The sequence below is a fragment of the Prionailurus viverrinus genome, chromosome B1 (assembly GCF_022837055.1).
Source record: "Prionailurus viverrinus isolate Anna chromosome B1, UM_Priviv_1.0, whole genome shotgun sequence".
Lineage (NCBI taxonomy): Eukaryota > Metazoa > Chordata > Mammalia > Carnivora > Felidae > Prionailurus > Prionailurus viverrinus.
In genome coordinates, this window is record NC_062564.1 from 110,745,161 (window position 1) to 110,757,654 (window position 12,494).

Consider the following 12,494-nt stretch of genomic DNA (forward strand, 5'->3'; position numbering starts at 1 on the left):
CACAAAGACTATTCTAAGAGGGGATTGGTTTTTATGGTATGCTTATTTGAATTTTATTAACTTAAAAATTCTTATTTTTAGATGGGTGTTGTAATGTAAATATGAAGGATGATGATGGGACAAAGAAGAGTTCTTCACTTTGAAAATATCCACTAAGTCACTGCTGAACCGCATGCACATCCGGGGCTCTGAGAGGGGGTGTGGTCCAGGGGAGGCAACACAAAACCTGGGTTCCTAGCTTGTCTCCATTACTAACAACACAATTTCAAGTTTCTTCGTTAGTAAAACAGATGAATTTCCCACTCTGCTTTCTTCAGATAGTTATTTTTAAAAAGAAGGGGCGCCTGGGTGGCGCAGTCGGTTAAGCGTCCGACTTCAGCCAGGTCACGATCTCGCAGTCCGTGGGTTCGCGCCCCGCGTCGGGCTCTGGGCTGATGGCTCAGAGCTTGGAGGCTGTTTCTGATTCTGTGTCTCCCTCTCTCTCTGCCCCTCTCCCACTCATGCTCTGTCTCTCTCTGTCCCAAAAATAAATAAAAAACGTTGAAAAAAAAATTTAAAAAAAAAAAAAAAAGAATATAAAATAATGCATGTTTATGCTATTTTGAATCTATAAAATAATATGTAAATGTAAAATATTATGATTTCCTGGTTAAGTGCAAGAAGTAATAAATTCATATACTCCTAACTCCTGTTTTCTATCACTGATATTTGGTTAAATACAATGAGTTGAATTGAGCATTTTTTAGTCTACTGTACAATGTTTACCTGGACTAGGGAAATTATTAATTTATGCAGAAATTATTTACTTTAAAAGTATTTTCGATTCTGGGATCCCTGGCTGGCTCAGTCTGTGGAGCATGTGACTCTCGATGCTGGGGTTGTGAGTTGGAGCCCCACTTTGGGTAAAGAGATTATTTAAAAACAAAATCTTTAGGGGTTCCTAGGTGGCTCAGTTGGTTGAGTGTCTAACTCTTGATTTTTGGCTCAGGTCATGATCCCAGGGTGGTAAGATCAAGCCCCGTGTTGGCTCTGCGCTGAGCATGGGGCCTGCTTGGGGTTCTCTTTCTCTCTCCCTGAACTGCTCTCCCCAACTCACACTTACTCTCTCTCTCTCTCTCTCTCAAAATAAAATAAAAATAAAAATAAATTTTAAACATTAAAAAAAAATAAAATCTTAAAGAGAAGGTATTTTCAATTCTAATGAAACCTAGGAAAGACAGAACCTGGTCCATTAGTAGTCATCCTTTACAAAATTCAAAGAGCTGCTATTTTATGACAGAAAGCTTTAACTCTCTTCATTTAAGTGTTGTTTTCACATGGGCTCATTCTTTGGTTAATTTTAATGAGAAATAATAGATACACTATTTCCTTCATATTTGACTGAACACATGCTAAAGCAAAATACTATATGAAGCTCAAAGAAAGAACATTATTTGAGCTACTTATTATAATAGTCATGGTTTAAAGAGATTTAAATATTAACTTTAAAAGTCAGCAGTAAATTATTTAAATAGCTAAAACATACAACATTCTTGAGTGTCAAGCTTGGTTCTAAGCTTTTAATTGCATTAACTCACTTAATCTTAAATTGAACATTACGAATTATGAATTACCTGGTGATTCTAGCTCAGAAACTATACCCTTAACTCCTAGAATTGAAAAAAAAAAAAAATCTATGGACCCTGCATTATAATCCTATTCAGCTCTCTTTAGACTTCAATTTCTCATTAATTCTATTTGGTATTTTGTGGAATAGTAAGTATCTCAGTGTCTCACAGTAAGTCAGTAATTAAAGGGAAATCTCCTTTCTAGACATAAAGTGTCCAAATGTGTCAAAATTAGAAAAGAATTCTATAATGCATTCTAGAATATTATTATCATATCCATGTGAAACTTAGCTAGTTTTAATTTAAAGTAAAAATTAAGGAAAGGGTTTAGATTGGTTGATCCTTTAAGTTTCTTAGTAATAAAATTCTGTGGTTCTTAGATCAAACGACAAGTAATGAGGGTATAATTTCCAGAAGATTTTAAAGGAAATAAATATACAAGAGAATAAATCTTGCCTTTGTAGATTTATCACTGACTCATTTAATATTTCAATCAACTCATTTTAAAAGAGGGCATTTTCAGGGCACCTGGGTGGCTCTGTTGGTTAAGCATTGCACTTTGGCTCAGGTCATGATCTTGTCGTTTGTAAGTTCGCCCCACATCAGGCTCTCTGCTGTCAACATTGGGCTCTCTGCTGTCAGCTTGGAGCCCATTTTGGATCCTCTGTCCCCCTTCTCTGCCCCTCCCCCCATTTGTGTGCGAACATGCGCGCGTATTTTCTCTCTCTCTCTCTCAAAAATAAACATTTTTTTAAAACCTGGATTTTCTCCTTCTAACATGGAACTTATCAAAATTGGTAAGCAAGGATAAGGAGTATATATCAGAATCAACCAGTAACTTTTTTTTTTTTTTTAATGAAACGGAAGAACTCCTTAGTGCTGTGACCTCCAGTGGATGTGCCTCCAGGGCTCAAGGATGAGACTGAAGTAAAAAAGGGAAAGAGTCGCAGGATCTCAAAGAGAAGGAAAACAAGAAGGGAGAACAGAACATAAAAATGTTCCATAGCAATTCCAGAATGTACCCTACCTTCCTACTTCTTTTTTCTTTTCTTTAGATTTTTTGTTTTTAAGTAATCTCTACACTTAACGTGGGTCTTGAACTTACAACCTGTTTATTAAGAGGTTTTTTTACATGCTCTATCGACTGAGCCAGCCAGGCACCCCCCCTATCCTCCCACTCCTAATGAGGCACAAGTGAAGAAACAGTTTTGTACTAAATATTAAATTCAGATAAAAACATGGTACAAAGTTTAAATTTAATATAGACTAGAGGAAGCTTAAATTCAATGTGAAATAACAATTGAGTGTCGATTACTCACATATTAAAACATTTACTGAACTTTTATGGTATGCCAAATTGTGCTAGGAACCAAGTCTACATGTGAAGGTACCCATATAAAAGTTAGCAATATTATTATAGAATTACAATGACTTCTAATGTTCTCATTTTTTTTAACAACTTTAATTAAAAACAAGCCAAAGTTGGCATCCTGGACTCTAAAAGAATATGAAGAGAGCGAGGACGGAGCCACCACAAAATAAAGGTTGGCTTTAGGAGTCTTCCAGGTAACATACCATTACTCTGCTTTCCATCATTATAAAATGATTCCTACAAATTTCATCTAGTGTCAATTTCAGGTTTGTCTAAGACTCACAAGCTGGCTTAGTTTATCCTCTGAGTAATCACAAAATTTGGTTCTTCTTACAATTGTGTTTGTGTTCTCTGTTTATCTTCCCAACAAGGCTTATCATGGGCAAGAATCAAATCCTATTCACTTTTGTAAGCTCTACACCTCATATAGTATCTAGTATAAGAAAAAGGATTCTTTAATAATGTTCGTATAATGGGTGAGCTAATGAATAGTAAGTACCATATGGAGGTAAATAGGCGTCTGCTTAATCCATCCAGTTATTCTACATTTGTCAGTAAATGTAGTCAATGCGTGGGCAAGTCAGGTACAAACAGAATGATTTCTAGCCTTTGTAAACACAATCAGGAAAAGTTCACTCTCTGAGGCTAAAGCTGGTTAACATTAACATGCATAAGATGAAATTAGATCCTGAGAGAAACACTTAATCTAAAGGGGCTTTTCTCAGTCTGAAATCCCTTGATGTGTTCTTAAGGATCTCAGGATTCTGAGGATATTTAATTAAATATCATGTGGTAATTTCTTGGTCATGTTTATGACTGTGTCAATTGATTCCAAGTGATCACTGAAAGGAACACCCAAATTTAAACGCAGTATTTCTCACACTGAAGCATATGGATGTATTCTCAGGGTTCTAAAAAAAGTCTCCTCTCTCTACAGAGAAGAAATACTGCCTTAAGAGATGGTTTGTAAACATAACCTGACAAAACATGGGTCCTTCCATCTAGAAAGCAGAATAAATGTTTGAGGAGGCATGACCAAGACCTTCCCATGCATTACACAAAATTACAAGTTATCTGAAAGAAATAATGACAATTTTGGTTAAGTTAGAAGGAATAAACTTGTTAGTACTTTCCCAAACCTGTCCATACAGCTACTCTAGTTTGAGTGAAATCATCAATCATGGCCATACATCTTAATTAAATCCTATCTAACTGCAACTGTCAGAACCATACTTTGGTCTCCTGAGTGTGCACAACACAATGGGTTTTCACATGTATAATTTGAGCACCCAGTGGTCTCCCTTTGAGACAGAGAAAGATGTTGAGAAGATTATAAAGTATGCAGTACAGTGATAAGCATATTGTAGACATGCAATAGAGGTAACTATTTTTTTAAGCTTAATTATTTGTTTTGAGAGAGAGAGTGAGCACAAGCAGGGGAGGGTCAGAGAGAGAGGGAGAGGGAGGATCCCAAGGAGGCTCTGCACTGTCAGCACAGAGCCTGACATGGGGCTTGAACACATGAACCGTGAGATCATGACCTGAGCCAAAACCAAGAGTCAGACACTTAACCAAGTGAGCCACCAAGGCACCCCAAAGGTAACTATTATTTGATATCATAGGTATTACTATTTCTCACTTCAAAAATGGATAATTTGAGACTCAGACTAGTTTAAGTGACTGGCCAAATGTCTGTGTTCATTCAATTATTTATTTATTTATCAAATATTAATTGGATTCTTACTATGTGCCAATCCTGGGTCTCCTAGTCTTTCCAACAGAGTGCCCTTTTCACTGACCAACAACACTGAAGCTGAAATTCTAGTTTGTAATCATTCTTTGTCATGATCATATAAGTCAGTGCTAGCCTCTCTTCCCCTTAGGTTTAATTTTAGCCATATTTGTATTGGTATATTTTATGAACCTTTCTTTATAAACCTCTTAATTTTCCTGTGTTGCTAATGTTCCAAGTTCCCAGTTTATGCGGCTTTCTGCATATTGCTGAATTGTTAGTTGTGGATGCAAATAGCTAAAAATAATCTAGTGCCCCTTTAGAGAAACACAAAAAAATCTCACTAAAAGGTGTTGTTAAAAAAGGGCTCTAGAGTATACGTTACAATGAAATACTACTCGGCCATAAAAAGAATGAGACCTTGCCCCTTGAGAAAACATGGATGCACCTAAAGCTTATTGTGTTACCTGAAATAAGTCAGAGAAAGGCAAATCAGGATGATTTCACTTATATGTGGAATCTAAACAATAAAAACAAACAGAAACAGACTCATACATACAGAGAACAAAAGTGGTTGCTGGAGGGGAGGGAGGCAGAAGAATGGGAAAAATAGCTGAAGGGGATGAAGAGGTACAAATTTCCAGTTGTAAAATAAATAGGTCATGGAAATGCAAAATACAGCATAGGTAATATAGTCAATAATATTGTAAGGACATTGTATGGTGACAGATGTACCTACACTTGTTGCAGTAAGTATTGCTTAGGGCATAGAATTGTTGACTCACTATGTTGTACATGTGAAATTAATATAACTTTGTATGTCAGCTATACTTCAGAAACGCAGTAGAGACCATTGCTAGTTTGATGTTTAATAATTCCAGCGGTCTTTGTCAGCTTCCACCATGGCGTACCATGGCCAGGGTCAAAAAGTGCAGAAGGTGATGGTGCAGCCCATCAACCTCATCTTCAGACACCTGCAAAATAGATCTTGGATTCAGGTGTGGTTTTATGAGCAAGTGAACATGTAGATAGAGCACTGTATCATTGATTTTGATGAGTACGTGAACCTTGTATTAGATGATGCAGAAGAGATTCATTCTAAAATAAAGTCAAGAAAACAACTGGGTCGGATCATGCTAAAAGGAGATAATATTACCCTGTTTCAAAGTGTCTCCAACTATAAATGATCAATGAAGTGAGAAATTCTTGAAAAGACCATGTAGTTTGTTTTTTTTTTTAGAGATCCATTGTTGGGAGCATAGTTCTAAAACATTTGTTCCTATTCTTTTGGTTACCTTTATGTCATTACTGGATGACAATGAATGCTGTGGGATTGTTTTTATTTAAAAAATAATAATAAACTAATAATTCCAAAGGAACTTGAATAATAAATCTCTTGATAAACTTCTGGTGGTTGCTTTGGATGAGAAAATATATTCTTTTTTTTTTTTAATTTTTTTTAACGTTTTATTTATTTATTTTTGAGATACAGAGAGACAAAGCATGAATGGGGGAGGGTCAGAGAGAGGGAAACAAAGAATCCAAAACAGGCTCCAGGCTCTGAGCTGTCAGCACAGAGCCCGGCGTGGGGCTCGAACTCACAGACCGCGAGATCATGACCTGAGCCGAAGTCGGCCGCTTAACCGACTGAGCCACCCAGGCGCCCCGAGAAAATATATTCTTAACTCCCTGATAAATTATTTCTCTCTCTCTGTCTCCTACCTTTCTCTACGTGCCATGGGCACAACAGCTGTCTTTCCTCATTCCTCAAGAAAACATCACACCATGAATTCTCTCATAAACCCCTTTCCCAAGCATTCTTTACTCACCCCAGCAATGACTTTGCATACCACTAAGGTACAGGGTTTCATTTCAGACTGTCCCCACTGTCCACTCTGCCCTGTACAAAGAACTTTCTTTTTTCATTGATGTTGGCTTTTTAAAATATTTTTGCCCTTTTTTAAAAATGTCTATATTCATTTTTGAGAGAGAGAGCATGAGCAAAGGGGGGCAGAGAGAGAGGGGGACAGAGGATCTGAAGTGGGCTCCATGCTGACAGCAGTGAGCCCGATGAGGGGCTCAAATTCATGAACTATGAGATTATGACTCGAGACAAAGTTGATACTCAACCAACTGGGCCACTGAGGCAACCCCCCCCCCCCCGCCCCGCTTTGCTTTCTTTTTCTTTTTTTTTTTCTTTGGTAGTGATGATGGTGGTAGGAGGGGGGAGCCAGGAGTTACATGCTCCAAGGTGTACCCTTATGAGCTTTTGTGTTTCTGCATTTTGGACTCTTTCACCCTATCTTGAAGACGTTTCATTTCTGAGGGAAGAGGCTGAAGAGAAACTGAGTATGAAAATAAAAAGAATTGCCTATGTTGAGGTGTATACATGTACATATGCAGGTTCATTAACAGACAGGTAGCTTCTGATCATGCCCAGCTCAGCAGACAGCCACTTTTTAATAACGGACTGCAACATTCTCTTCTACATATCTATTTTCTTCATTTCTGAGAATTTGGGGGAAGTTACCATCTAAAAACAAGGTTTCCCTTTTATTCCCTCTGCTTCTTATACAAGGAGAGAAAAGGCTTTGACAAGACTAGAGATGACAGGATTTAGTTTACTCCTTTATAATCATCAACACACACACACACTGCCACTTTCTCCAGCCTGTACAAAAGTGATTTTTCCAAAACTCTGGACTTAAGGGTTCCTGACTTCTTGGCCAAGGATTTTTCCTTTTCTCTACATCATCTCCTCACATCTATCGTCACATTCCAGACCTTCTCATTCCAATAATATAATCTGCTCCCCCCGTCCCCCGTCCCGGATCTCAATTGAGAACATTGACCTTTTGACCACCATTTACTCTCTTGCCAATCTACTGATCCAATTTCAACAATCCTTCTATGCCTGACACCTACAGTCTGTTCACCTTTTCACAGTGCCTGTTTCTCTCCTCACTCAGTGGAGCTACATCGCATGCATAATCTTTTAGAATCATTTTATTCATTCCTTTGCATGCATCCTCAATTCTTTTGTCTTTCTCTAGCTATACTATACATGCTTAGCTAAACCACATTCCTGGTTATATATAACTCTCCATCTGAGTCCATATCTGACTGTGGCTGCAGAAGAACACACGTACATACTAGCTGGTCACGATCCTTGAGTAGGCTTTTAATTCCGCCTTCCAATCATGCTCTGCCACCCTTACTCACTCTCCCTCCACTCTCCTAGATGATTGTCTCCCACCTCCTCTCCCCTCTCAGTTAATGAATCTTCAACCCTTATTATTCTCCTTGTGACCCCAACCTTCATCCCTGGCTCCTCCTTTTTTGCTCTTATCTTATTCTAACTCCATAAAAAAATCTATCAGCTCTCTCTTCAAAATATATCCAGAATCCAACCACATCTTACCATCTCTCCTGCGTGTTGCCCAGGTCTAGAACATTTGCCCTCTTACCTAAAGTATTACAAAAGTGCTTCCTCCTCTGCCCTTTCTCAGTTTTCAGTCTGAGCGTTACTATTTAAATTTAAGTCAACCTATGTCACTTCTTTGCTAACAACCCTCTAATCAATCACTTCTCTTCCCTCTCAGAATTAAAGCCAAAGTTCTTAAAATACCCTATAACGTCTTATATGACCTGGTGCTGCGGATGACTCTTCCTGATCTCTTACTTCTCTTCCCCTGATCTCCTACTAGTCCTGCTATGCTAGCCTCCTTACTGGACCTTGAACTCACCAGGCATGCTCCCTCCTTGGGACTTTCTCACTTGTCAGGCCTTCTTCTAAAATATATTCCCTGCAAATAGTGCAGGGCTTCCTTGGTCAAATTCTTCAGGCATTTTTTTGACCATCCTATCTAAAATAACACATTGCTTACCTTCTATTCCTTCTCCTTCTCTCCTGCTATATTTTCCCACTATCACTTACTAGTTACTCCTTTCACATTTTTACTTTTTTTAAATGTTTATTTATTTTTGAGAGAGCGCAGGCAGGGAGAGGGGCAGAGAGAAGGAAACAGAGGATTCAAAGTGGGCTCTGCACTGATAGTAGTGAGCCCGATGTGGGGCTTGAACTCACAAACCACGATGACCCCAGCCGAAGTCGGACGCTCAACCAACTGAGCCACCCAGGTGCCCCACATATCTAACTTTTTTGGTTGATGATTATCTCTGTCTTCTTACATTGTAGATTATAAGCTACATGAGAGCAGGGGTGTTGTCTCTGTTTTCACTGCACCTAGGTCAGTGCCTGCCACATAGTAAACACATATTATATGTTTGAATAAAAAGGTAAACAAATGGTGAGCCTGAGTTCAGACTGGCAGAAATAATGTGATTATAATATCTGAGATGAATTAAGGAGAATGGAGTGGCTACATGGGAGTTATGTATTAAAACCCATGTCTTTTAGTCATAGGAAAAGAGCATTCAAGAGAATTCCCAGAATATAAATTGTTTTGGTTTCATCTAAACCACCGCAGCACAGTACGTAAGACAGTCACAGAAATGCTTTGCATGAAGCTACCCCTGGTGTTTTTAAATGAAATAAGAGTTGCACTTCAAACATCTTCCTAAATCTGTGAGACAAAATTTTTTAGAGTTATGGACAAGTGGCTGATGAAAAGTCTACTGGAATTACTTTGCATTGAACAACTATCAACATGAAAATGAAAATTCTAAAAAGAAAAGAAAGAAAGAAAGAAAATGAAAATGAAAATTCTAGTGCTCAAAATACTGGGAAGATGTTATTTAAGTCCAATCTGAATCTGTACTACTTAGCAAAGACCAAGGACCAGTGTTAATGCACTGAAGAGAATTAGAGAATAATACAGAATCCAAAACCAAAAGGATACATGTAACCAGAACCAGATAGATGTGCCACCTTTTGCTTCCTCTAAATGAGATGTCAGATAATGAACACTTAACAAGATTGTTTGCAGGTATATTTGTGCCCCAATTTAATTTGTTAGGAAACTGGACATAGTTCATTCCATGTTCCATTAATTCCAGATGTCCAATTCTCAAGTATTCATCACTGTCGCCTCTATAAATTCCCAGGTTAATAGAATTGGTGTTAGTGTTTTTAAAGAGAGGTCCAGAGTGGATGGATCCAAATGGCATTGGTAAAAAGGATTTTAGTTCCAGGAAAGAAATTTAGTTTAATTTAACCCAGATAAACAGAAATTGTTACCAAATTGCTACTAACTGCGATCTTTCCTATTTGATGACACAGGCTATGAGAATACCTTTTATGATCTGCCCTGCCTATGAGAACCAGCACCGCTTTTGCTAAAGTTTAGGCTGAGAATCAATATAAAAAGACTGTATTATTATAATAAGGATTATCATTTGCTAATATTTATTGAATGTGTATTCTGCTAAGCATTTTGCAAACATCGCATTTAATTATCACAACTATGCTATGGCTCCAGTGTTGTTACGATCACTATTTTACAGCTGAGAAAACGGTGTCTTAGAAACACTTGGTGTCCAGGGTCACATAGCTGGTAAGTGGATAAAATGAGAATTTGGATTCCAGCACCTACATTCTTAAAATGACTTCCAAAAATGCATTGTGGTCTGAGTCATAACTACGTGAGCATACGATAAAGTCATTGTTTGGTGTACCTTCTTGTTGGTAAAGGCTTGGTATTTTAGGAACATTAAAATTCTTTTGAAAATGTTCCTTTAACCTTGCCTTCTGTCTTTGATAAAGGAAGCATAAGATCTAACTGGTAATTTTGCACCTTTATACCTCAGTAGTAAAAGGTCAAGACCAAAAATTAGAATATATTAAAGACTATTAACTTTCAGGGTCATCTCCAGGATTACATTCAATAAATGATAAGTGATAACCTTTATTTTGAAGTCACTGCAGTGAAACCAATAAATTTTATGCCTGGTGAAAGTACCTGAATCTTCTGAGCCTTTTATTGACTTGTAATTGGCTACATTTTTTCTAAGGTCCTATTTATTCATTTTTGAGAGTGAGAGAGTGAGTATGAGCACAAGCAGGCAAGGGGCAGAGAGAAAGAATCCCAAGCAGGTTCCCCACTGTCAGCACAGAACCCAGTGGGGGGCTGGAACTCACAAACCATGAAATCAGGACCTGAGCTGAAATCAAGAATCGGATGCTTAACGGAGTGAGCCACCCAGGTGCCCGGCCATAAATATTTTTATGAAAAGGTTATAGTGTCTATTTTTAATGTTTGGACATTAACCTTGTTGATAACATTATTAGAATGTGAATAATTACTAAATAAATAAAAGCATTACATATATATGAGTTTCAGATCTGGAGCAAATGCTAAGATTTATTCTCTTTTCTGAGTGTACATGAGATAATAAAATAAATAAATTACTAGTTTTATCTTTTATAGAAAACAGAAGTTAACAGATTTTTTAACCATTTGGAAAAGAAAAATGAAGACTTGAAGTCGTCTTTGTTTTTTAAGAAAATTGTTTTGTGCCAAAATTATGAATTTTTTTCTCATATCCTTTAAGTGATTAAAAGCCAAATTGTATTTTTGGATTAAATTTCAAAATTCTCCTGGTAGTCATGAGACAAATTTTATAAAGAAAAAAATTTTCATCCAAATTTCAGCTTAAGGAATCTTAGAACGCCAACACACGCGATATTTTTGGAAAGCTGGTACAGCCCAGATTGCCTTTCATTGAGAAATATAGCAGGGTACAGAAAGTTCTGGTTTCTGTGTCACATGCCATGATGCTCCCCAGAAACCCTGGCTTACAAGCAAAATAATGGACACTTTTTCTTCTCTTCTTTCATATGCCATAGTAACTTTGAGTTTTTACATATTCGTTAGATACAGCTGTATTTTGGCTGAAGAGTTGTCCTCCTAGGTGTTCAGAAATTATATTCAGCTCTGAATTTTGAGTTTTAGTGTAATCCTGGTAGTGGTGCACTTTGATTTAAAAGTCCCTCTATCTACTATTATGTTAAGGATGAATAAAGCTCTTTTTACACTAACAATGGTACATCTTGAAGATTTGAGCTTCAAGATAAAGGAAGCCACATTGTACATCCTGAAGGACAGATCCCAACATCTCAGGAAAATGTCCTGCAGTAGAAAACACCTGTACACCGGAGACAGACAGATCTGTGTGACCCTGGGAACATCACTTAACCACTTGTAGGCTCAGTTTCTGCATTTGTAAGTTCCAGCAAATACCTACCTACCTCATAACATTTGTCTCTGCTGGTTGATAAAGCATCACATGTAAAGACCCCAGTGGAAAGCCTGATACACAGTGGCTAAATAGTTAACATTAGTCACTTTATTTCTCTAATCTCTATTTAATGTATATCCTTGCATAGTAATAATAAAGACCAACACCAGACAACAATACTGACTTTTTACCTAGTAAATTCAGGTGATTGAGGAGACTCAATCTCATATGTTGTATGCAGTTGAATTTTAATTTTTCTGATTCTTGGTGAATTATATATACTAATTGCAACTAGAACATGTACAACTTAAAAATTCCTTTCCTATTTAATAATTTAATTTACCCTGCAACCCAGTGATAAAAGATTGAATGTATTATTATTATTATCTTGTTTTAGAGATTAGGAAAGTGTCACTTTCTGAATTGAAATGACTGACAAAAGTGGAGAGGGAACTTAGGGAACTTAAATTGTAGTCTCTGAGCTCTAAGTTTTGTGTGGTTTCATGATACTGTGCTACGTGTTCACAAAAATAAATGTTCTTCCCTTGTATAGCAACATGTTACTGGACAGTTGGCCACTGTA

At 37.3% G+C, this 12,494-nt stretch overlaps 1 protein-coding gene and 1 pseudogene across 11 annotated transcripts in view; one reads left to right on the top strand and one right to left on the bottom strand.

Moving 5' to 3' along the window:
- ANK2 (ankyrin 2) overlaps positions 1-12,494 on the bottom strand; it is a 273,390-nt gene that overhangs the window by 196,550 nt on the left and 64,346 nt on the right. The gene's annotated exons all lie outside the window — the stretch shown is intronic.
- Positions 5,598-5,925, top strand: LOC125163610 (small nuclear ribonucleoprotein E-like; annotated as a pseudogene).